Raw genomic sequence first — 26,424 nt, forward strand, 5'->3', positions numbered from 1 at the left:
TCCCTCAGGATGGTTGCGACATATAAATGTAACAATCCCAATAGAAAAGTTTGGACTTCTGGAGTTGGAGTTTAGAATCTGCTTATTCACTTGCAAACTGGGGCGGTTTAAAAGTAAACTGGCCATTAATGATAAATCATCTGCAATGTCCTGAGTCAATGATAAGGGCAAACATTCTTACCTTGGAAGACTGTACAAGTTATCACAGTGGATCAGCAAGATGGATTGTTTCAAATGAGCCAGCTCCAATGTACATATAAGCATTTTGTCAGTATTCAGTGTAATTAGTATTATTAAAGGAACAATTTTTAAAAAAGTTAATGGGGGACAGGGGAAGTCTGGCTGCCTTCTCTGTGGGGGGCCTGATCTAAAGCCTCCCATTGAGTTCAAACGAGTTTGGATCAAGCCTTATATGTGTGAACAGGATAAAAGATAGCTGTGGGGAACTAGAAAGGCCAGTTTTAGCAGCCTGCATCCAGCTTCCCTCAAAACACTGTCCTCCACAACTGAAGCACCTGGTGTGAAATTTTGGCCCCAGTGACAGCAATGGGAGTTTTGCCATTGATTTGAATGGGGCTAGGATTTGAATTGTGTGATGGGGCACAGGTAGTGCATTTGAGCTTGTGTGCTCACTGGCCTGGTTGCCACATCGCATTCTCAGGAATAATCAGCTTTGAATAGGGCTGAGGGCAGCAAGGCTATCTTCTCATTGTGTATCTGCTTCCCAGCTGCATGCTTTCATAGCATAAACTGTAGATGTATTCCTATTTTTAGAAAAATCGGTGTAGGACCTAAAAATCGCTCATCAATTTTATTTCCCAAATCTAGAGCTCAAGAGAATATAAACAACTGGTATGGTCCCGTTCTTTGGGTTTAGATCACCTTAAATGCTACCTGTGAGAGACTTGTTCTCGTTGGACATCAGGCTCAATATCATTAGACTTGCCTCAGTTTCTTATCAGTTTTGCTGCTGCCTGGGTGTGTGTGTGGGGTGGGGGGTGAATTTTATCTTTTGTGAATGGGGAACACAGTCATCTTGTTGCTCTCTAGAGCCATAAACAACTTCATTTGGGTATAGATTCTGTCCTTTTCCTCACATGCATAGGCAGGGGAGCATAGCTGATATCAGTGAAGTTGCACATGATAGGTTTTATTTTGTGAATAGGAAATATTGGGATTCAGAGTGCTAGTTACTTTCTGCATGCAAATGCCCTGTTTCTCTAACATAGAGGTCTGTGTAAGTTGCAAATAAGTGTTCTGTGAATCAAACCCCAAATCCTCTCTTTATTTTAACTGGAGACTTTTGCTTGTGGTTAAGCATCATCAGACATTATTCAAATGTTTTATGGCTTGCAGAGGAAGTATACTTTTATTTTTTTCAAAGAACATTTTAAATAAGGGAAAACAAACAGTTATGTTGGAAGGGCCTGGCTATGGATATCTTCTTTCCACAACAATGGCTTGATGTGACTGTTAACCAGCATTTGGCTGTTTTATAACTGGTGCAATTGTTTTGTCAAAGGTTGCACGGGTTTTTTTTTAAACTCCTTTAGAAAAAGTTAGTTTACAGTTTATTAACTTAGATTACTGCTAATAGCTCCCACGGGTCTTTCTGCTGAAACAAGAACTAGGATAACTGATTTCTTAAAACCAATCTGGAAGACTTTAAAACACAGTTATAGCTATCACTGAAACAGCAGGAGGAAGAATAGTCTGTCATTGTTTTTTGTTTTGTTTCTTTTTTCTTCCTTATCTCCATATAAACTTTTTCCAAGACTACATGGCCAACTTTATTTTTCTATTATCTTGTTTACATTTTTTTGGAATCTATTGACCAGATTATTTTTATTCATTTGCAAATAATCAGCCAGGGTACTTAGCATTTTTCAAGTATTAGGAAACACGCTAGTGCATGTGTGAAACTAGTGAAGGGTTTCCAGGGATAAAGTATGACAAGGCTTTAGAGCTTGGGGTCCTTATCCAAAAGGCCATTTTTTCAAAAAATTACTTCCTCCATTCCCTGCATTGGTTTAGGTACGCTGGCTAGAGAATTAGGGGGTGGGGTGGGGAGTGAGTAGGGGAGCCTAGTCTCCATCCATTTCTTACCCATTCCCCACCCACTTTGTCCAGGAGGAACAAGTGGGCAATTAGCCCTGCTTACTCCTTTGTGCCTGAACCCATGCCTGGATAGCTTTCCTAGAGGCATACACAAAGGGGCTCCTTCTTTTTACTCCCTTGTTACGGGTGCATAGACCACAGTTCAACACAATCCAGCCCTGTGTGATGAGGGAACAATTTGTCGACCCGTTGGTGACCAATATGCACAGTGAATGAAATTCATCCAGCTGTAGAGGGCCTGTGCATAGCAAGTCCTCCATACCCCATAGGCTGCACATTAGCCAGGGACTGCTTGTATTGATCTAGCCTACAAGTCTCATGGTGAAGTTGTAATGATTACCTGTCCAACAGGAACAGCACTGAATGTGTAGATATAGATATATGTAGCATAGGTATGTTACATCATCATATCTTATACTGCCTATAGGAAGAAGTAGAGGCTTCAGGGAGCAAAACGGTTTCAGTTGTAAACCTGTGCCCTGGCCTAAGATTGGAGGCTGAATTTCATCTCCACACCTCCCCTGCACTTCATCTGCACAGAGTCCAAGTACCCTGGCTCTCTGTGGGCGGTGTGAATTTCACCCACAAAGAACATGTATATTTTCTTGTATTTTTGATTGGCTGCTAGGGCCTTTGGTTTCTTTTTTTCGTCCCAGATGATGTAGAGCCTCAGAGGACATTGGATTAGTGAATTAGGGACTCTTGCAGTATATCTACCTATGCAACTTCATGCACATTAAACAGGTTTTGGTTGCTGATGTCATTATCCTCCTTGTAGTTTTCTTTAACACTTTCTTCCCCTAATTGTATATCTTCTCTATTGCTGTCATTCTAAGTAGTGTATTGTCCATTGTGTGTTACTGCTAAGTGGTCAGTATGGAAAGACATACATGAGTTAGTATGTGCATGTTTAATATCACTTGTAGGATGTTTTTACTCCTACTGCTCAGAAACAGAATGCACAGTACTTTTGAAGACAGAACATGTACCGTAAGATATGCACTTTATTGAATTATCTTTGGTCACAAAACAGTATTGCATTCTTCCCTTTAGTCACAGATAAACACACCTTTTATGTATATTTTATGTGATTTTACACATTTAATATTTAATTAAATGTAAGCCAGGCTGCATGAGCTCTAGCCTGACACCTAGTGATAAGCCAGGGAAGAAGACTTCATGAACCAACCTTGTTTGCATAGACACGCTCACTCTGCCCAGGCGCACAGCATGATGGGAATGCTTTGCCCAAATGATCTCTTTTGGCTGGTGTTGGATTACAAGACACTTTGTTATGGGGGGCAGAGGTAATAAAGGGTTGTTATACTTGTGTGAATCAAGGGTAGCAGAACTGTAGTTGGCATACCCTGATTGAGGGACTTGTAAGAATGTAGATACTCAGGCCTGCCTGTAAAGGCCTATACTTTAAGAACTTAGGTGTATTTTTATCATTTTGTTTTTATATCCCTGTAACTAGCTAAAAATCAAAACCACAGTCTGCCTGTGTATGGGCCTTCTCTCCTAGGATAGTCTGAGGCCTTGTTCTTAGGCTAAGGCCTTTGGCTAAGTAGCAGGGGCAGCCATAAGCTGGGAAGCCTACAGTCACATCCTCACCTTCCAAACCGGTCACATTGAAATAAGGTGGTATTGGGCTGTTAGGAAGACGGTCCTGCCCTGATAGTACCCATCACCACCAGATAAAGAAACAGATCTTAAGATGGTTAAAGAAAACTTAATTTGATAGCCTTCTGTCTGGCAAGAAATCACTTATCCATGGTTGTGAAACCCTCATTTCTGTATTGCTTTATCTTTATGGTCCCCACTTTTCTATTGTTAATCTGTCTGGTTCTCTAATTGTTTCAGTCTGCTGTATAATTAACTTTGTTAGGTGTAAGTTAATTAGAGTAGTGGGATATAATTGGTTAGAGAATTATGTTACAATATGTTAAGATTGGTTAGTTAAATTTCAGTAAAATGATTGGTTAAGGTATAGCTGAGAATATTACTATATAAACTGGGGTCAAACTGGAAATGGGGGAAGGGAAATTGGAATCATGCTTGCTACAGGGGGGAATGGGAACAGGGAATAGGGATCAGGGACACAGGCAAGGCTCTGCGGCATCAGAGCTGGGAACGGGAACATGGGGTAAATGCTCTGTGGCATCAAAGCTGGGAAGGGAACACTGGGGAACAAACTCTATTGGCATATAGAGATAAGCCCAACTGGTGTGAAGGGCTTCGGAATATGTTTGCTTGGAAACCAACCCTAATAAACATTGCATTGTTTGTACTTCAGACTTCTGGTCTTCTGCTTGTTGTCTACGTGACAAGAACCAGGGTAGAGGGTGAAGGGAAAGCCCTCTAACAGGACTCACCGTCAACTAAACTTCACTCACTAGGTAGGGAACAGGGGTGCCAAAGCCCAGTAGAGTTGAGAGAAGATGGGGACAGGTATTTGTACATGGTGGTGTGGGTGCTGCCTATGGGTCCCAGATGCCATTTGACCTGTCTTCTCTGTATTGTGTAATAATGGAGCAAAGCAGTGAGTAGCTAGCAGAGTGGCAAATGCCTGATGCCAGAACAAGTGCACAGAGAGTGAAGTAAGCAAGATGCCTTCCCTCCTCTCATCCCCCACCTGGGTGGGAGGTGAACTCACACAGATGCACCTCTGAATTCTGGGTCTTCACTGACCAAGGATAGCAACTGTGAGTGGGTGCAATGGAGGGAGATGGGAGGGCATGTTAAAGGAACTTCCGGTTGTTAGACTTAACAACCTGAGACAAAAGGACATAGCCCAACATGTCCTTGGTTTTGCTCATGGTTTTATGCTTATAAATCCCGCTTTTGGCATTTCCCCAAGTTAATACTAGGTTACTTTCCCCCTTTTTATTAAACGTTTCTTTTCAGACTCTGTGCTTGTGAGAGGGGAAGTATTGCCTCTTAGAGGCGCCAAGGGATGGTGTGTAATTGTCCCAGGTTGGGGCTTCAGCCGGTTCTGTGTTGTATTGTTGAAAAGGAACCCCTAGATATTGAACCTGGCCCTTGTTGCTGCCGACTCCAACTGGCAGAAGGGTTAGATAAACAAAAAATACCTGAGTCAATATACTTGCAAAACTTAGATCCCAAAACTTGCAGAGCTGGGTTGCATCTCCTTTCAAAATGTTAGCTTGTGTCCTATGTGAAAAATGTTGGTGATCTCCCATTCCTATCCTCAGTCCTGCTCCATATCAGCATAAGACCTGGCATTATTGGCACGTTTGTTGATAGTTTCACAGACAAGCTAAGGATGAAACTAAATTAGACTAAGATCTAAATTGAATGATCTTCTCGTGCCCGCAAGTTGTCCCTGTAGGTTAGGGCTGAATCACATACAAAGCATTTTCCTATCCAGCTGCTTTAACTATGTCACTTCCCCTCTTTGAATCCTTCCACTGACGTTCTCGTGCCTTCCATATCAAATCCGAGATTCTTGGGCACTTTCAAGGTGCTCCAAAATGTTGCCCTTGCCAATATCTCTGCTCTCAGAGCCAAACCATTCCCTCCTAATTCTTCAGGTTGTTATTTTACTTGAACTTCACACTGAATCAAGAATATATTTCTGTCATTTCAGTCTGTAATTGTTATACGCCATGACACCTGAGGTGATGGCTACTTGAGTCACATGGTACTACATAATACTGTACATGGCAGCATATAAACTGATGTAACATACCCATAGTACATGTATCTCTAGCTACACACAGAAGGAGAGAGAGAGTAGTACATATTCTATATTAATCATTTCAGAAAACCTTACCCACCAAAGATATTAGGACTAGGTACAACAAAATTATTAGTGCCGGATCCACAGTTGGTGTAATTGGCATATCTCTACTGAAGTATGCACCGGTATGTTTATATGGTCCGATATTAATGCTGTTGTCTGTATCCCTCTTGCTGAAAATATTTACAGAAATTTATTTTCACCAAAAACTTGCTCCCAGCATTTTACTTCTAAGTTTCCAACCTGTTCACTGATGCAGTAGAAAAGGTTTTGAACTTCCAGTCCTGAGTTGGGGTCATGCTGTTGTCCTCTCTCTCGAACACCTGATGTCTTTATCCTTTACTGCTTCAGTGATGTACATTTAAAAAAAAAAACCCTGTTATCTGGTCTGCAAGTTATAGCACAACCACATATTCCCCTGAAATAATTTTGCATAGAATCAACAATATGTTAAAAATAAATAAAAAAGATCTCTTTTATATTAATATTTACAAAAACAGCAATGCAAAAATAGTTCTGTCCAATGTATTATATGGGAACTACCTGTGCTATTTCCTACTGCCTGTTTTTCTTAACACAAAGCTGCTGATTTTCATGCACTCCTGTAGTAAAAGTGACTAGAATGTCTGACAAGCTAGTATGGTAATGAAATGGCATACTCTTCTGTTACATCGGCATTTCAATAAGGGTGGAATTTTGCCTCAAAAGGAGGACAGTGATCTTTTCACAAACACTGTCCTTTGTCCTGAGGCACACAAAATCCCCAAATCCCTAAAATATTTTATCTAAAGATAAGATAATTTTGCACCAGCCCAGGCATGAAGGAAAAAAAGTATATCAGATGCAGCTGGAAAAGTCCTGTTGCTCAGGGAGAAGGTAAATTAAAGGTTTCTATCTTATCTGTATTTCAATTAAAATTTTATTTTGGTCCCTGGCAGTGCAGACAGTTGAAGTCTTGGGAAGTGGAAACACTCATAGGTGTATGAAAAAGGAATCTTTAATGGGGGAGATGTATACATTTGATCTATGCTGCTTTTCATGTGGGGTATACATGACATTTAAATAAAAATGTGGAATCTTATGGGGGGGTCCATCAGTGTGAGTTCACTTGCTCGATTTTTTTTCCCATATGCAACGACCCCCTTTAGAACTCTGCAGGCCTGCCTGGCTCATTCTATGGGTCATATCCAAAGGAAACCAGCTGTGTAAAATACAGTGAGGTAGTTAATTATAAAGGACCTGATCTAGCTTCCATTGAAGTCAGTGGTGCATATTGGTTTACAATGTTCTTGTTTACTTGGGAACTGGATGACAGAGTGTCAGGATAGCCTTGCAGGTCTAGGTCACAAGCCCAGGTCATTTGTGGTCGAAAATCATTACCATCTCCTAGCCACTGGGTGATCTTTGTGAAACGACTTGATGGTCTCAGTCTAGGCACTAGTGGACAGATGTCTGCATTACATTAAACACCTCTCCCAGTTGGTACGACTGAGGCACACGTTTGTAATCTCATCAGAGACACAAAGATTGGAGTTAAAAAGAGAAGGAGTACTTGTGGCACCTTAGAGACGAACAAATTTATTAGAGTATAAGCTTTCATGAGCTACAGCTCACTTCATCGGATGCATACAGTGGAAAATATAGTGGGGAGATTTTATATACACAGAGAACATGAAACAGCTGGGGACTTACCTTCTCACCTAACAATGGTCCTTCCAGACATTAACAGGACCAGAGGGAAGCTGACAACACCACTCCTTGTGCAGCACTTGTTCTGTGAACAGATGATGCCAGTCTTCAGGGCTATCAACCACTTAATTCCCTTTAAAATGGAAACTGAGTGGAGTATTTCGGACAAGAGTCCCCAATATATTCTGGATGCTTTGTGTTGCTGCACTGATGCAGTGATTCCACCTTATCAGGTTGATGCATGCCTGTGCCTCTGGCCCTTTGGGAATACTGTTCCTGCTGGCCCTACAGTGTTCAGAATTCAAAGTTTTACAGTATTTGATAGCAGTGGAGTTCACGACTCTGTTGGCCTCAGCTGCCATTGGCATAGTCAGGGCGTGGGTGGATGGCAAATGGAGAGGCAGTATCTCTGATATTGCAGAGGGGAGAGAAGATTCTTCCTGACTGAATGAGCTGTGCAGCCCAAAGAGAGAGCTGTCATCCAAGGAAAGGAAGGAGCTATTGGCGGGAAATACCAACCACCCCGTTCTTTGCAGGTAACTGGGACGTGGTGGAATGTGAGGCCCCAGGGAGCCCACCCAGTCATTGGGTTTTTGTTTATTTAACTTAAGGAACTCAAACCTCACAGGCTGCTGTAACCTCTTTAGACCCTTTGCAGAGAAGAGGAAATTCAGATGCTGTGGCAGAGTCCCAGTGCCTCCTTCGTGCCAGCCTTGGCCCTAGTCATACTGCCTCATTTCCCTGCCCTCCCGCCTGAGAAACTCTCCCAGGCAGCAGTCTCTCAGCATCACCCCACGAGACACTGGTAACACACTTAGACAATAGTCCCAAGAGCTCAGATCTCAGACTTTGGTCAACAAAGGAATTTATGCTAACCCTAACCCAAAGGAACATGACACAGGGGTCCAGGCGCCTGCCTGAGGCAGCAGCGTGCACGCTCAAAGGCAGAAATTTGGTGACTTGGGAACTGTCACAGCAAAAGTTTAAGTGCCAAGTGAGTTTAGGCAGCAGCAAAGTGGGACCTTTATGGATGGCAGTGATGCCAAAAAACTGGAACTTAGGCTCTAAAATCTGGGCTTTAGTCACCTATGGCCCTTTGTGGATCTGGGCCTCAGTTCTTTCCCACTCCCCTACAGAGTGCTGACTCAGGATTTTTCCTCCTGGGTGTCTCCCTTCTTCCAGGGCCAGTCACAGGAGACAGCCTCCCTCCTGCAACCCTCTTCAGTCCTTCTGCAGGCCATCTGCCTGGGAGTTATGCTTCTCCAGGGCCTATCAGAGGAACCAACCATCCTTCTCCAGCTTTTCCTCTCCCAACTGAGCCTTCACAGACCTTTCTAGGCATCCCATGACCCTTTCCTAGGTAGGGCTAATAATTAAATAGGGCCACCTGATCCCTAGCCACTCATGATTAGCTGGGAGGGTAGCTAATTGTCACAGGGTAGGGTGAGCATGACTTCCCTGAAAGGGCCAGACAGCCTGTGACAGATGCATGGAAGGATAGGAACTAATTTTCATGGTTCCAAGTGGAAATGAGTTTGAATCAAAACCCCAGATCTGAACAAACCCTAAAGACTGGATAAGTGCGGATCCAAATTTAAATGTGGTGGCTAAGGCCTATGCCTATTTCTGAGGTTTGCTTCAAGACAAACAGTCCACGCAGAGTGGGCTTGGAATCCAGCAAGAGCAGGATTTCTTGTGAGTTTTCTGGTAATGTCTACTTCTCGCCAGACCAGGAATGCCCTGAAAACTGCCTTGCTCATATTATTTTAGTACTTTATCTCCCATCTTTAGTACTCTTTATCTCCCCAGAGGGGATCTGATTGTGATCTCAGCTGTACCAGCATAAATTGAAATCACTGAAGTTAAACCAATTTAAAATTAGTGTGAGATCAGAATCAGGCCCATGAAATGCAGACAACAATGAAAAATGGGGATAGGGAAAGGAGGGAAGAAAAAGAAAAAAAAATCCTTGTCAAAAAGGTTAACCAATCCTTTTTTCAAGCCTCATAATGATTCTCTTCAGTTGGAGGTTTAGGTACAGGTCTGAACAGTTTTTATACTAGAGAAACAGGCCTAGTTAGTTATTAATGCCATTAAGATATATATGTAACTGGAAGATTATATTTTTATCACTTATTTGCTTGGGGAATGACGTTGGGGAAGGATTCTGTAGCTCCAACTGTCTCTTTAAGTAATATTTTCTTGAGTCTGTCTCGGATTCACAAACAAATGTTTGCCAAAATATTTTCCAATCGACATGAGAGTTGAACAGTTCCATGAATCGTTGCATCCTATATTTCATTATCTACAGCAGAATGTGTATTTCCTTGTTGGTATCATGGTAACACATCAGGGTTTCTGTGTGACACAGTTAAAATTCAAAGTACATTTTCAAGGACTGTACCAGACAAATATTTTAGGGTCTGGTGGTGTCCGATGGAAAAGATCTGCAAAAATTACCAAGATACAATGATGAATGAATTCTGCAGTTGGAATGTAGCAGAAAGCTCTCTAATAGATCTTCTACTGTTTAGTGAACAGGACTCACATTAGGTAATGGCAGCAGAAAACATTAAAGACAATTGTATATGATGCAACGTTCAGTCAGATTCATTCACAGTGTGTAGTCATTTTAAAATGGCGTTCTTTGTTCTGTAGCAGTGTCTAATATTTCTCAACATTTTAGGCTCTGTGACACCTTAATGGTATACAATAACAGTATGCCTCCCTCTTAGAAAAATGGATACTCTCATTTTTCTAAACATTGGTCCTTTACCTTTAACCATTTCCATTTAAATGCAAATTTCAAAACTGTCCACCTCTCTATATTCCAACAGAAACACAGGGAAAATACTCTACCTTAAATCCTAATTTTGCCGTAATTTCCTTCAGGTGTGTCATTGTATGTATATCTATTTTGCATTTCAATTACATACTATCACTGTAGCAGGTTTAACATGTACATTTCACTTTTAAACATCTGATTTTCTTGAGAAGCCCCACAGGTTTCATTTGATGTAGGAAAATTAACATTAGTAGTTACCATAATTTCCTATTAAATCTACCTGACCTCACCTTCCAAGGTGGAACTTTCCCATTTCAAGTCTAAGAATTATTGCAAATACTTACAGATGTTTGTACAATTAAAAGCCAATAATTTCATTAGGAACTGCTGACAAATTAAGTGATTTTGTGCCATAGGAATGGATTAAACATGTAATTATCATTCCCTTTTATGGAAAATAATTGAATTTTGGGGTTAAAGATAAAACAAGATGCTATGAAACATATGTAATACCGGTATCTGATTCCTGAATGTTTGTTCCTGGTATACAGCTTAGTAACAAATCTGAGCAATTCATTAAGGTGTTTTTGTTTAGTGATTCTTCAGAGACAAAGTTATGTTTCAATCTGTTGTGCAAAAAAACACCTCTAACCAAAACCCTTTTATCTGTTGTTAGTCCCTCTTGGTTTACTTTTGACAAGAGAGGGCACTGTGATAACATTCTAAAGAGTGGACATATTTGTATACACTTGCCTCTGAGACAGAAAGGAAGCCAAGGATTAACCCCTGAACCAATTTCATTACAATATAGCAACTACTTCAACACAAAGAAGGGTAGGGGGAAGGAAGACAATTTAACTAATTAGTGAAAATTGCAATGCTCTTTATGGAAATTATTCAGTGAGAAGAAAAAACGTTGATCACAGGCAATAGGATATCTCCCATCATTTGCATTTACTTATTTTCATTTTGAGTCAGTTCTCGCTGGCCAGGAAACTAAGCTGTGTGGAGCTCTCTAAGGCTCAGGTCCAGTTATGCATATGAATGAGTTTACACACATAAGTCATTTCAGTGAGCTTTTATCTTTAACCCTGAACAGAGTCGGACCACTCACATCTGTGAAGTTACTCACCTAAATGTTTCCAGGATTGGAGCCTAAGACCCCATCATTGGGCAAACATGGAACCCCATTAGTCTTTGAATACTGGATAGATTAATGGCTTGTCTACTTAGGGCCTTCCAGGAAAATTAATTTGAATTAACTAGAGGTGTGAATTTGATGTAGACTAGTTAAAACCATGAAATCCCTGTGTGGACAATGTTACTAAGAATGGAAGTGTCCTTAATTCAGTTTAGTGTAATTCACTTTGGAAGTGAATTATACTAAACTGAATTAAGGACACTTTAATTCTGAATGAGGGTGTCCATATAGGGGTGTAGTGCGGTTTAACTCATCCCCTTCAAATTTAGACCTTTAGTTAATTTAGATTAACTTTCCCGGATGGCTCTGTGTGGACAAACTCATTGTAGCAGAGTTTAACCAGAATGAAAGTGATTTTTTTTTAAAGTGACCAGTGATTTTGGGTGCCTTAGTTTTTGGAGGCACAACTTGAGACACCTTAAAGGGGCCTGTTTTTCAGAAAGTGCTGAGCACCTGCCCCCTGAATATCAGGACCTCGAGGGTGTCTCTAATTGGGTACTCAAAATCACTCATCGTTTTTGAAAATCACGTCCGTTTGTTGTTTATGAACAGCTGATAGATTGTATGGTTTTGGTGGGCAGGGCATTTTTCTTTTTACTTGCCTACAAAGTGCCCAGTACTCTACTGATGTTCTGTTATTGTTGCAATTAATGCTAAAAAATGTCAGCTAAAAGAAAGAAAAAAGATATTAGTAGAAGCCTTGGTGTTTTAAAATCTAAATTCAATGTACAATGACCCACTTGATTCTAATAAAATATTTAAATAACAGCTACTGCAAACCTACTGCTAGAAGATTTCTAACCATCAGGGGAATGAGGTTCTGGAGCAGCCTCCCAGTAGGAGTTGTGGGGGCAAACAACTTAATTGGTTTGAAGATAGAGCCTGATACATTTGTGAGTGGGAGTGTATGATAAGGTTGCCTGCAGTGTTGAGGGCTGGGCTCTGCTGTCCTGGTGGTCCCTTCTGGTTGATGTCTTTTGTTCCTAAAATCTTATGTTTTGGGGCTTCAGCTGGCCACCTAAAGGGATTTTTTTCCTCCAGTGTGTTCAGTGTCTTTTGTCTCCTTCCCCTGAAGCATCAGAGATGGATACAGCTGGACAGGGTGGGCCAATGCTCTGAGGTGGCACCAAGTATTCTCTCTCTCAGCTTAATGGGCTGGTTCTTGCTCACATGCTCAGGGTCTAACTGATCACCTTGTGTGGTTGGGAAGGGTTTTCCCCAGGTTAGATTGGCGGTGACCTTGGGGGTTTTCCCATTCCTCTGTAATGTGGGACCTGGGTCACTTGCTACAATCATCTGAATTTGTGTCACTTAATAAGTTCCCTGACATTGCAGGGGCCTTAGGCATTGGTGCACCTCTCTGTTGTGTGACACAGGCAAAGAACAGGAGGCAGTTTACAATCTTGATGGCTGGAATCATTTAGTTTAATCCAGGTTATGGGGCTCAATGCAGATATAGCTGGATGGGGATTAGTGGCCGGTGATATACATGAGGTCAGACTAGATGATTATTTTTGGTCCCTTCCAGCTGTAGACTCTGACTCTGGGACACTCAAACTTGGCAGAATTTTGCAAGCATTATTATAATAGATTCTGCCTGACTAGAGAGCCCAGTTCATAAACCTGAATTGCAGTAGCCTTTTATGTACACTGTACAACAGTGATACTCAGACTGCGGCTCGTGAGTCGCAAGCGCCTCTTTAATGTGCCTCCTGCAGCTCTTCTCAGCACATAATATTAAAACACTGTGTGATTTAATTATTAATCGAACTAAGTTATTAACCAGTCAGGATCCTTTCATTATGTTATTATTAACCAATTAAGATATCAACTTGCACTAAGTTGAAAACTTATTTGCTGTGAGAATTATATAAACTAAATATTTTCCCTGTCACACTGTTTAAATATGACTAGTATTATAGCAAAGGAAACAATTAATTCACACTAGTGTGGCTTTTTTCAGGTAATGCTGATTGCTAATTTGGCTCCTGAACCACTGAGGTCTGAGTCTCACTGCCATACAAGAAGTTTATGCCATTAAATCCACCCTACTGTATATATATGCCATCAAGAAAATATGTGATATGGTTGATACTCAAGGCAGCCCCTGTGACTTCCAGATGGGGTTTGTGAAACGGTGTAGCTATAAAATAAATTGTTTATTATTTATACTAATTTCTTGTTGTAATTTGGGGCTTGGGGAAGTACGTTTCACTGATTATTTCATGGCAGAGTGTGGGAGTTTCTGCCATTAGAGCAGAGTTCTTGAAATAGAAGGGAAGAAGCTCCCTTTCTTTCCATCATGAAGACCCTGAGGACATTCTCCTTTAACATTAGTTCCTTCTCTGTATAGGAATCCTCCTGCTGTGTGTAAGAATGTGATAGAGAGAATGTGTTGAAGGTGTAAAACTACTCCTCTTTTCCATCAGCAGTACTGCTTTAGCATTCTGTTTTTCTGACCTTTCCATGGAATAAACAAGACAACAGGTTTTATTTCTTTTTTTTTTTATCCAAGATCTTTCTCTATATATGACTATATAGGTGATTGAGTGGTGCAGCTCAACTAACAAAGAGATTAGCATCTTTCACAGAATGGAGAAAACCCTAGTTTAGTTTGTTTCTCCCTTTCAGTTTTGTTGTTCAGCTTTTGAACATAGAGGATATATTACCTAATGGGGAAATAGCTGTTCCTTCACTCCATCTGATTTAAAGAGAGACAGACAGAATCTGCGAGACACTTCCTGACAATTAGCTACCAGTAATGCCAGTTGTGGCTAATTTAAAGAATTGTGGGTGCATCGGGAAATGAGGAGTTTTGGGTAATTCGGCTGCATAAAAGACTTGCTTCACATCAAATCCAATAAAACAAGGATAATGTGCCAGCAAAAACCTATGGTGCTGAGGTTATAAAGTCTCACTGCACAAGGATCACCCTTTGAAATCAGTATTTGCCAGCAGATACTGCACAGTTTCCACAATTCTTTTCTGTTCTACGAATAGAGAGGGACTGAAGTATCCCATAGACCACTGTGTGGTAAGTATTTGGCAAATGTTGACATTTCAGTGGCAATGGCTACACTTTGAATGTAATGAAATTATAACTCATACTTATTTTTTTTACCCTGCTGAAAATGTGTTTGCTTTTCTGCATTCAAGTTTTCCTTGCTTTGAACCAGAAATTTGTCAGAGATGGGGTCCAAACAAAAAAGTATGAAACTGGATTTGAACTTTCCACTAGCTTGTGCATATTTTCTATTGGGGTCCACTATAGAGACAGGGTTAAGTGGTGAATTTGGGATCCAGATTTTAATTTTTCCAAAGATTGCTGGTGTTGGGATTCAGAGTTCTGGTTCACCACTCAGACAGTCATAGTGTCGCATAGGTGTAAACAAGAACAGATCTCATACTATTAAAAGTGGAAGGTTCACACATAGGCAGATGCCAGGATTCAAGGATCAGGTATGGAATATGCAAGAAGCAGGAGTCATGTAAGGGATATCTCCATAATTAGTTATTATTCTTCCATGCATCTTGACTAAGCCTTGAAAAAAATAACCATATATGCCTTGTACCATCTATGCATGATCCTGGCAAATTTACCAATATGAAATTTGGCCCAATACCTGTTATATACCTGACTCTAAATAAAATGTGTTGGAGATTCAAAAAAGAAGCAAGTAGCAGAAGGAAAAATCTGAAAATGTTTAGGTCCATAATTTGTAATGCTATACAAATCTTGCCAGATTAATTATTGGCTTTTATTGATTGGACCCAATTTTCAGGCAGGTTTCAGGGAATCTCATACTCAGCTTATCTTTATGGTATGGTAATGATAAATGCATAAGCAGAAAGAAACAAAACAAGATAACTTATCTGGGAAAGAGGTGTATCTGCTCTATGGGAAATGTATGCATAGTTCTAGGCAAGAAAGCTTGCTAGCCTAAGCTTTTAAATTCACCCAAATCATGATATGTGGTTGATTGGCATGCTGAATTTTGTTATGAAACAAGTTTAAGAGGTACTGGCTCTCTGCCATAAACAATACATAACTTGTCCTACCCACATGTAAGGAGGGTAGTATGTAAACCAATCACTTAGAACCTAATCACCTTTTTTGTTGTTTCAGGATCCATCTTTCAACTGTAGTCATTTGAAAATACTTTAATCAAAGAAGACTTTGTCTAAAAACGTGTCAGAGTTAGTGAGTTACACACGTGCATCCTATAATGTTGATGGACTTTAATTTGTTGCTGACAGTAATGGATGGAATAAGAGAGATAAAATGGGTTAGAGATCCTCAGCTGGTGTACACTGGCACAAACTACAGTAGCCTGTAACTTCATTGGAGATGTGGGGGAAGGAGAGAATATCCTTTACATTTCCAATGTAGCTCAGGATTTGTTCTTGTCTCCTGGTGTCTAGTTACTGAGTGCTGAATCATGTGATGAGAAGGCCCATGATGCATTATATCACAAATGTAAAGATAAACCATTTTCTTCCCCCAAACGGTTGGTAATTATTACCTCATAAAAAGCCGGGCTTTTTCCCATCACCTATGGGTAGAAGCGAGCAGCAGATAATCCACTGTCAGAGCTTTTCTAATTTTAACTAGCATGGGGATTTCTTAGATAAGTGACGAAAGGTAGTCTAACTGTGCATTGATACAACCCAGACAATGAGCCTCTGGACCTACTTATAAGTGCTGATAATACAGACCCAATGCCATTCAATGTCTAAGTCATTTCAAACAACCATATTTAATGAGATTTGAGTCTATACTGCCCTGAGCAGAACACTAATACAGCATGAGGCACTGAACTACTTGCACATCCCATTCACATTATTCAAAGAGAATGTGAGGATAGATTCAGCTGACAAGTTGGCACTATGATGCCTTTTCTTCATCCAGAAATACCAGGTACAGAGTTGAGATACAAGCAGCACTGCCTTCTGCAAACGAAGGCGTTTGATTTCACATTGGCTGCTCCAGAATCCACCCGGGAATAAACTGTGCATCTCCCAGCTGAAACTGGTTCCTATAAGAAATATGCAAAGGTGAAACATAAATAAAAGGTGAAACATTTATTGTATCTATTTTTTTGGTGAACTTCAAGCCTAAGAAGCAAGAAGTTTAGATGAAAAAGCCCCTCATCATTAGATAATCATATGGTATAAGGTGTCCCACCTTAGTCAAATCACTTATGATAAAAGGAACTAGATTAGTAGTGTCTGGGTAGGCCTTTTCTTTGGCAAATTCTTATGATCTACCCAAGGCACAACTAAAGTCCAGTAATGAAGCATTTATTGGGTATACTTTTGAATCCTGGCCCCAGAACTGATGTGCTTTTTTCATCAGATTTAGCAAGCCACAGGAAGAGTTAAGCTCTGCAACTGAATCAATGAGTAAGTTCACAAAGTGACACTTCCTTGACCTTTGCAAAAGGTGTTTAGTATAACTGTCAGAAGTACACGGCTGTTAAACAATGTGCTTTTTTTAAAACCACTCTGGCAAAAGGTGCGAGAGCTTTAAAACTGTTTCCTAATGCACTTCAGCAAAAGAGCGAACCGACTGTCATAAGATGAAATGCGTAACACAGCGATCTTGCTGCACATTTTGATGCAAAAGGAACACCCTGCTAGTTGAAAATTGCTCCTAACTGGATTCAGATGTTAGAGCTACAGTATATGGGGCACTGTACATTTGGTAAAGCTTAAAGGTCCTTAAAAAAGACCATAAATCTCTAACTGTGGCCTTTTATCAGTCCTTGATTTGTCATGGTATTTTAATTACATTCAGTGTAAAAATTTTAATCCATATGTAAAGAAGCTGATGCTTATTTACTGCTCTGTCTCTTGTCATAACAGTATAGTTTCAAAACACTGTGGGACGCCTGCACATAGGCATGTTTTGAAAATCCTGTAACAGCCCCTTGGAAAATGCACTGAATCCCATAGGCCACTTTGACCTGTGTTGGTTTTTGAAATTCCCAGCAACAAAACGAAAGGTCTCAAATTTTCAAAATGACCAGTGATTTTTGGGTGCTTCCATTTTTGGACATTTAGAGGGACCTGGTTTTCAGGTGGGGATTCAGTGCGTTCTGAAAAATGGGTCCCTTTAAGGTGTCTCAAACTGGGCACCCAAAAATAGCGACATCCAAAAACCATTAGTTGCTTTTGAAAATGTAGTCTTAATCTTGTCTCCTATGTGGTATGTGACCATGGTGAGTGCGTTTCCACAGTCTTTTCCCACTTGCCCTTTTAATCATCTTATTTTCAGGGCTTACATGTGTGATTGTGGAAACATCACAAAATGTGATAAAATTGGTACATGAAGCTAAGGAAGGCAATAAGATGCTCTTACTACTGCATGGCTGTAGTTAAGTCATTTTTTAAATCAATAATCCCCTCACAATGCATAGTGCCACTTGACTGGACATACAGATGCATATGCCTTTGTAAATGAGTTTACATCCCACTGTGTTTTTAGCCTCAGAATCTTTCCTTCCTTCTCAAATATTCCTTGCCTTCATTATACATATGAAACTCAAATTAAGATTGCATTTAAAGTTGACTATCTATACCAGATTATTTATTGGAAATGAAGCTATATAAAAGCACTCAATATATGGCTTGCTTAAATTGATTTACTGAACTGTTCTTGTGGTCCCAGGGAAACAGTCTCTGAATAACTGAAAATTGCATTGCAGGGGTGGGGTGGGGAGAGGGTGGTGTAAATGTAGCCAGTATGTGGCAAGATTATGAACTTTCTCAACTCTGGAACAGAGTCAGTAATTTGTCAAATGGATAAATTAGAGATGAGGTCCTGAATAGTTAGTGGGTCAAATCCAAGACTCCGATTGATTACAATAAATAAGGATTTCAGGATGTGGCCCATATGTGTAGCATAAAGGGCACAGGCTCCTATGACACCCCTGCCAGCCTGAAGCGTGTCCAGGAAAAGGTACCATTACAGCCTGGAGGCAGTTCCTTTTTTACACTGGGACCAGCTGGGTAACACCATCTTTTCCCCTCAACTCCTGAGGTGAACTAAGCACAGCTTGGATGCAGCCCAGGGTCCGGGCTATTATACAAAGGGCACTGCCTATGTACAAGCTCTTCAAAGAAATGTAGGACTGGTCATACTAGGATTTGAATCATAGAATATCAGGGTTGGAAGGGACCTCAGGAGATTATTTAGACCAACCCCCTGCTCAAAGCAGGACCAATCCCCAATTTTTGCCCCAGATCCCTAAATGGCCCCCTCAAGGATTAAACTCACAACCCTGGGTTTAGCAGGCCAATGCTCAAACCACTGAGCTATCCCTCTCCCCCACAGTGATCCTGTCTTCCATAATGGCCAATTATTGAAGCACAATAGATCCTGAAACAAGCAGTTATGGGATAATTTCCCCCAGAGATGCTTCCTCTTAACTCCTAGTTAGAGGTTGGCTGAAACCCTGAAACATGAATGTTTATATCTCTTCCAAACCCCTCATTTCATAGAATCATAGAATATCAGAGTTGGATGGGACCTCAGGAGGTCATCTAGTCCAACCCCCTGCTCAAAGCAGGACCAACACTAACTAAATCATCCCAGCCAGGGCTTCGTCAAGCCTGCCCTTAAAAACCTCAAAGGAAGGAGATTCCACCACCTACCTAGGTAACCCATTCCAGTGCTTCACCACCCTCCTAGTGAAAAAGTTTTTCCTAACATCCAACCTAAACCTCGCCCACTGCAACTTGAGATCATTACTCCTTGTTCTGTCATCTGCTACCACTGAGAACAGTCTAGATCCATCCTCTTTGGAACCTCCTTTCAGGTAGTTGAAAGCAGCTATCAAATCCCCCTTCATTCTTCTTTTCTGCAGACTAAACAATCCAGTTCCCTCAGCCTCTCCTCATAAGTCATGTGCTCCAGTCCCCTAACCATTTTTGTTGCCCTCCACTGGAGGCTTTCTAATTTTTTCATATCCTTCTTGTAGTGTGGGGCCCAAAACTGGACACAGTACTCCAGATGAGGCCTCACCAATGTCGAATAGAGGGGAACAATCACGTCCCTTGATCTGCTGGCAATGCCCCTACTTATACACCCCAAAATGCCATTAGCCTTCTTGGCAACAAGGGCACACAGTTGACTCATATCCAGCTTCTCGTCCACTGTAACCCCTAGATCCTTTTCTGCAGAACTGCTGCCTAGCCATTCGGTCCCTAGTCTGTGGCGGTGCATGGGATTCTTCCATCCTAAGTGCAGGACTCTGCACTTGTCCTTGTTGAACCTCATCAGATTTCTTTTGGCCCAATCCTCTAATTTGTCTAGGGCCCTCTGTATCCTATCCTTACCCTCCAGCATATCTACCTCTCCTCCCAGTTTAGTGTCATCTGAAAACTTGCTGAGGGTGCACTCCAGGCCATCCTCCAGATCATTAATGAAGTCTTTACTATTATAACTCGTGGTATATTTGTTCTCTCTATAAATATCAACACTTTTTTTTTACAATCCTGCTAAACTCTTGCCATCAGTAATATCTTGTGGCAATGAGTTCCACGGGCTAATTTGTGAGAAAGTATTTCTTTTAATCTATTTTGTATTTGCAACCTCTCCAATTTACTGAATATTGCCTAACTCTTTACAAATGTGAATTACTAAATCCTCACAATAACTCTGAGATACTTTGTCACCCCCATGTTTCTGCTGTTGAAACTGAGAGAATAAGTAGCTAGCCTTGGCTCTTGGCTCTAGCTCACTCCCCAACTTGGTATCTCAGCTGGACTCTGGCCACTAGGCTGGTCACTTCCACTCCAACCACTAGGCAAGCCTCCTGCCCTGTTAGGCAAGATTGCCTATGACCTGGCCCTTAATAGTTTAAGAAGCTAGTCAAAGCTGAAGAGAAGATGACTCAGAGAGAAACAGAGAGAGAGAGAGGGGCAGAGCCAGTCACAGGGATGGATCTGTCCCAGAGTGGTTCTTCCCTAGCTGAGCTTTTGGGTACTATGCAGAGCCTGCAAGTGCAGGCTGGCTCTCTGCAGGCTAGGTGTGCCTTTCTTTAGACCCCAGCTTCAACATCCTTCTCTCAAGCAGTAAAGGAAATGAAGATTCCCTTCCCAGACACGTTTGATGGGGATCACAGCTCCTGTTGTGGGTTCCTGAGCCAATACTGCCTCTTGCTCCACAGGAGGCCACAAACCTATCCCACCAACACAGTCAAGGTGGGGCACGTCATCAGCTTCCTGATTGGACAGGTGCTGGCTGGGCAGCCTCCTTGGTGGTGCAATCTAGCAATCTCTTTGGGGAGTTCGAGAACTTTATCCAAGCCATGGCAACTGTCTCTGATGACCCAAACTGGACATACACGGTTGACTCAGGACTTTAGGCCCTGAGACAAGGCTGCCAGCCAATCACCAACTATGCCACAGAATTCCGGAGCCTTGTAGCTGACTCGGAATGGAAAGATGCCACACAGCACTACCATTTCTGGCTTGTTCTGAGTGACGAAGTGAAGGAGGAAGTGGCCCAGACAGAAAACCTGGCTGGTTTGGGTGCCCTGATCGACCTTACATAAGAATCTACAGCTGACTATGGGAATGCTGATCTTACCCAGTTTCGGTCATACCTGCCTAGGCCCAGCACCCCACTGACCCCGTGCAACAGCCAAAGCCCATGCAACTCATCCCTGTCTTTCTAATGCTGAAAAAACCAACACTGCCTAGCAGGCTGATGCCTTCACTGTGGCAGAGTGGGTCGCTATGCCTCTGGCTGTCCAGCAAAAGGTCCAGCTGTCTCCCAGCTGGGAAATGATAGACCCCAACCCTGAAGGAGGGTACTGGCTGGGGACAGTGTAATTTCCCTCATTCTAGCTTGCAACCATGGCACCATTTTACTGTGGAGGCACTTCACCCTGCTCACCTTTGGCTCCTGCTCTGCTTAAGACATCCAGCGATGGTGGACATCCCCCTGGAAGCCCTCGTGGAGTCGGAAGCATCTGGTAGCTTTATGGACCTAGAATTTGCATGGCAATATCAGATTCTGACTAGGGTCAAGCCCATCCCGGATCTCATTGAGGCTGTCGATGGCTTCCTCTTATCTTCTAGCCTGATCAGATGAGAAACAGCTCTTCTAGAAATCACCATCACTCAGGAACACCAGGAGACCTTACTGTTTGGCTTAGTTTGTTCCCCTCGTTTCATGATTGTTCTCGGCATCACTTGGCTAACCACCTGTGACCCCCCACATCTGGTGGAGCTCTAGCATGATCAGGTTCACCTCACTGCACTGCCATCAGTTGTATCACCTCAACCTCAGTCTGGGAAAAGAGACTTCTTGGACCCTTTGAAGTCTTCTCTCCTAAAGCCAGATCAAGGCAGGTCAGGAGGGGCCTTGATTATTATGGCTATACCTGAAAAATACCAGCATTGCCCAACTATTTTTTGACAAAGTGAAGGCCAATATCTTGCCTCTTCATTGGCCTTGTGACTGCCTTATAGATGTCCAGGCCAGAGAGGAAATTGCCTTTGTAATACTGATTCCCTATTGGAACCCAAGCTTCAGGCCCTTAGGGTCTGTCCACACGGGAATAAAAGATTCCTGGCATGGCTGTGGCTGACCCAGGTCAGGTGACTCAGGCTTGTGGGGTTTATGCTGCACGACTAAATATTGCTGTGTAGATGCTTGGACTGGAGCCTGGGCTTTAGGATCCTTCCCCCCTCACAGAGTACCAGAGCCTGGGCTCCAGCCCGAGCCTGAACATCTACACACTTAGAGATTACCGACAAGATAGCCTGGACAAGGGGTTCATCCACCCCTCCAATTCACCAGCCAAGGGTCCAGTTTTCTTTGTCACAAAGAAGGACAGTTCCCCTCACTGAGGCATTGACTATCGAGCTTGAACAAGATAACCATCCAAAACTTTGTCAGTCTTTTCGAAAGGCTTCCTGGCTCTCAACTCCAAATCACCCTCTGGACTTGGTACTTCACTTCTGACCACGACTCTGACCTGATACCTGTCTCTTAGCTCTGGTTCACTCCCTGGACTTGGTAACTCTGCTCCTGAGTTGGGCTCTTGGCACCAGGCCTGGTCACCTCTGCTCCAACCACTAGGCCAACCTCCTGCCCTGACCATTAGGCAAAACCATATGCCCTGACCATATGGCCCAGTCCTTAAGACACACTGCCGTCTCAGTGGTGTAAATGACTTTAGACCTTAGCAATGGGCAACATCACCAGAAAATGCATGTGTGTCATAGTGAGAGATTATTTCTTGTCACTATTATTTTCTATGGAAACAGTAGTTTCTGATTATGATTAGCTGATACAACACAGTATGAAAAAACATGTGCCACTTCATTCAGGGTGAGAAAGTAGCACACTTTTTCACTTTGTCTAAATCTTTCAGAAGTGTTCCAGTTTGGAGAGGGATCTATCAAACATCTTGTTTCCCTTTGCATTAAAAAAATGCCAAAGCTATTATTTATTTGACAAAGCACCGAGAGAACCAGACCCACTGTTTACGCTGATAGATAAACTGTCTTCTCGAAGAACAGAGATTTACCCATTTGCCTTGAAGGCTGTGCTACTAAATCTCAAACGCCTGAGGTGAGACATTCCTTTTCTCATGCTGCTTTAAAAAAACAATATCCCCATACCTCAATCCCTGTGCTTGCTCTTCAAATATCACTTTGTCCGGTAAGCAAACCAGCACTTTGACACCCCTCCCATTAACGTTTTTTTAAAACACCATTCTAATAGTAAAAATTAGAGCTGGCCTGAGTCTGACAGTTTCATTTCACAGCAACTTTTGAACTTCTGAAACATGTTTTCATTCTGCAAAGTGGAATTGTGTTGAAACATCCATTTTTTGAACTGAAAAGATCAGGTTTTCAATTCTGGTCTTGTTCTCGCTCTCTCCCTCTTTCTGTCTTGTGAGAAGTGACCCGAGACCCCTATACCACAAACAAATACTTAGTCAAAATCAATATGTGTAGATGACATGCTTTGGCTTCGATGATCAATGCTAGTGAAAATCATGATAATAATTATAAACCTACATTAGGATAAGTCTAAGGTTATATGCCATCACCATTCCAGTTGTATCCTTTATAAACTCACTCACATCATGCTGTCTCACAACATACTCTGGAAACCTTGAACTAAAGGAGATTTGTTGTTTAAATCCTTCAAAGCAGTGATTAAATTGGCCTTTATTTATATATTTATGCTGATCTCCCTCAGTTGTGCACCATAGTGCATTACTTTTGCTGCTTTGAGATTTTTTAAATATATGTATATATCTATAGCTTATTATACATGTGTGTATGTCTATATGTATGACTACAATGAGCAGATTTGCTTGACTTTATGAACTATATGCCAGACCACATCTAACAACTGCTGAGCTTGCAAAGTGTCTTACCAACCCCCTCCTTCCATTTTCTCTCTCTCTTTTAATTTGGATGCTCTTCCGGTCTTTCTGCAATCTTTTAGTTTTTTTTAACTATTTCATGACTCAAGTTTTGCAATGATATTCATTTTTGATGTGAAAGTAAATACTTGACCTGTTCAGATTTATGATGTCACTATTATTTACCTACAGATCCCAATGTAGGACAATGTCTCAATGATTACTTAAGGCTTATCTACATGGACTTTTAGGTTGCAGTGAGCTGAGGTGTGAATCTACCCCACACTGGCCTGCTGAGTACTAACGGTCTGTATGGATCCTCACAATCTACACTAACACCTCACTTTAATCTATTCCCATTTCAAAGCAGAGTGGATCAAAGCACACATGTATGGGGTAAGTTCACAACCCAGCTTGCTGCAAACAAAATGTTCATGTAGACAAGCCCTGAGCTAGCTCAAAACATGGGGTCAGAGTTGTAGATGTGTTCATCCCCAGCAATGGGGATCAGATTTTTCAAAGAGCCCTTTGGAAAATCTGGCCACATGTGGGGCCACAATAGGAGTTGTTGGGTGCTAAGTACTTTTAAAAATCTGGTATTTATGATGTAGCTGCCTAAATGGGAGCTGAGCTTTTTTGAAAACTCTCCCCAATGAGGGGGTGCTGAACACTTGAAAATCTGGTCCTGAGCTCTTTTGAACATAGGTCTCATAAGGGACAAAATTTGGCCCTCCAATGTACACATGCATTCTCACTGCTGTTAATGGAGCCCTGTGCATGCATCTGTGGGAAGAACGTTCTTGCTCAAAAGAGGACTTTGATTCTATCTGAGACAGACTTTGCTCAGGATCTGTTAACTTTTGAGCCAGTTTATGCCCTTGATCTGCGGACACAGCCCCTACTGATGTCAGCGGAAGTTGCACATATAGAACAAGGGTAGGGGGTTGCCTTGTGCTTCTAATGGGACTATTTGCTTTGCTTTCGGACCTCATGTTCAGTGACATAAGGACAGATTTTTAAGTACAAAATTGTATGGACATAATGAGAGTGTAAATTTATGATTTCTTTACATGCGAAATTACCCTATTTGAATAGACAAACCGGGTAAGTGGCAGGGCAAATGCCCAGCCAGTTCTGTTCATAAAATGGCCTGATGTGTGTGCACAGCCATGGCATTTCTATGGGCAAATGAGGGTCAGCTACACCGCTGGTATATTTTGGCAAGCTCCATTTACTTCAATGGAGCCATGCTGACTTTTTCTGGCTCTGTATGCATAACTTCTCTGAAAACCTGTCCCAAAATTACTTGATCTTTTCCCAAGGCAACACTCTGGATGCTTTATTGAAAGTTTTTCCTGAGTATGGACACAATACAGACTGCAGGGCTGGGCCAAAGAACATTACATTAAAGTGCAACCTCAGGATAAAAGAACCACAATTCTGCACTGGGTATAGAAACATAAAATTGCCTTTTTATACACAAAGAACCAGCACTCTCATCTTTTCTGTCTGTCTCTGTCTCTCTCTCTCTTCTTTAATAATTTTTGACTTCAGTGAGACTTTCTAACAGTTTGTGATTTGGACCTTGCATTAAGTGCTAAGCAGATTAGAATTAAATGTGGTAAACTGTCTGCATTGACCAGGTTATGTTGCTGTTAAATCAAATAAAATATCCTGGGAACTGACCTCAAAAAGGCACACCTCAGAGAAAGGTGACACAGAGTCCATCCAGGTCTCAAGATCTTTGTAGACCAGAGTGGAATTTGCTTACCTAGACTATACAGAAGACCCATTTCTAAGGGCTAAATTATCCCTGTGCCTACACACTCACACTGAGGCTTACAGGAGAAGTAAGACTCTACCCTGCACCCCATAAGACCTCTGCATTAACTACCCAGGTATGCAAGGGTAAGCAGGCACTTCAGACCACAGCACATGGGCTTGGAGTGGGCAGGGAGAGGTGGGGAATAGATGGAGCTTTGGCTTCACCCCCTTACTTGTTGTCTAGTGGAGCTGGAACAGGTGGAGGAGGTAGCATTTTGCTGCTGGTATTGACCACTGGAAATTACTCCCAAAGTGAGAGCAAGGAAAGAACTCTTTCCACAAAGAACTCTGCCCATGGCTCCTTCCCTAACATATTCCTGAGGCTATACGGCAACATGCTGCCCCTTACTAAAAGCTATGTCCTTATGGTGCACTCTAGCCCTCAATTTACTGCCTACAAAGCATCCAGCATGGACAGAGAGATATAAGAAAGGGTCAGCTCTTTACATGTTTTCAGTGGGGCCTTAATTTAGAGCTACACACGAGTTTATTAACACAACCCCAAAGAAACTGAATTCCAGTAGTGTCAGACTTCAGAATGAAAAGCATTGGGTTGTGGTATAGACTATTCCCAGAATCGAGGCACTGGTCTCTAGCAGGCTGGTGGGTTCCCTCTCCCTTGTTTCACTTTGCTCTTCTAACCACAGTG

This window comes from Natator depressus, chromosome 6 (genome assembly GCF_965152275.1).
Source record: "Natator depressus isolate rNatDep1 chromosome 6, rNatDep2.hap1, whole genome shotgun sequence".
Classification (NCBI taxonomy): domain Eukaryota; kingdom Metazoa; phylum Chordata; order Testudines; family Cheloniidae; genus Natator; species Natator depressus.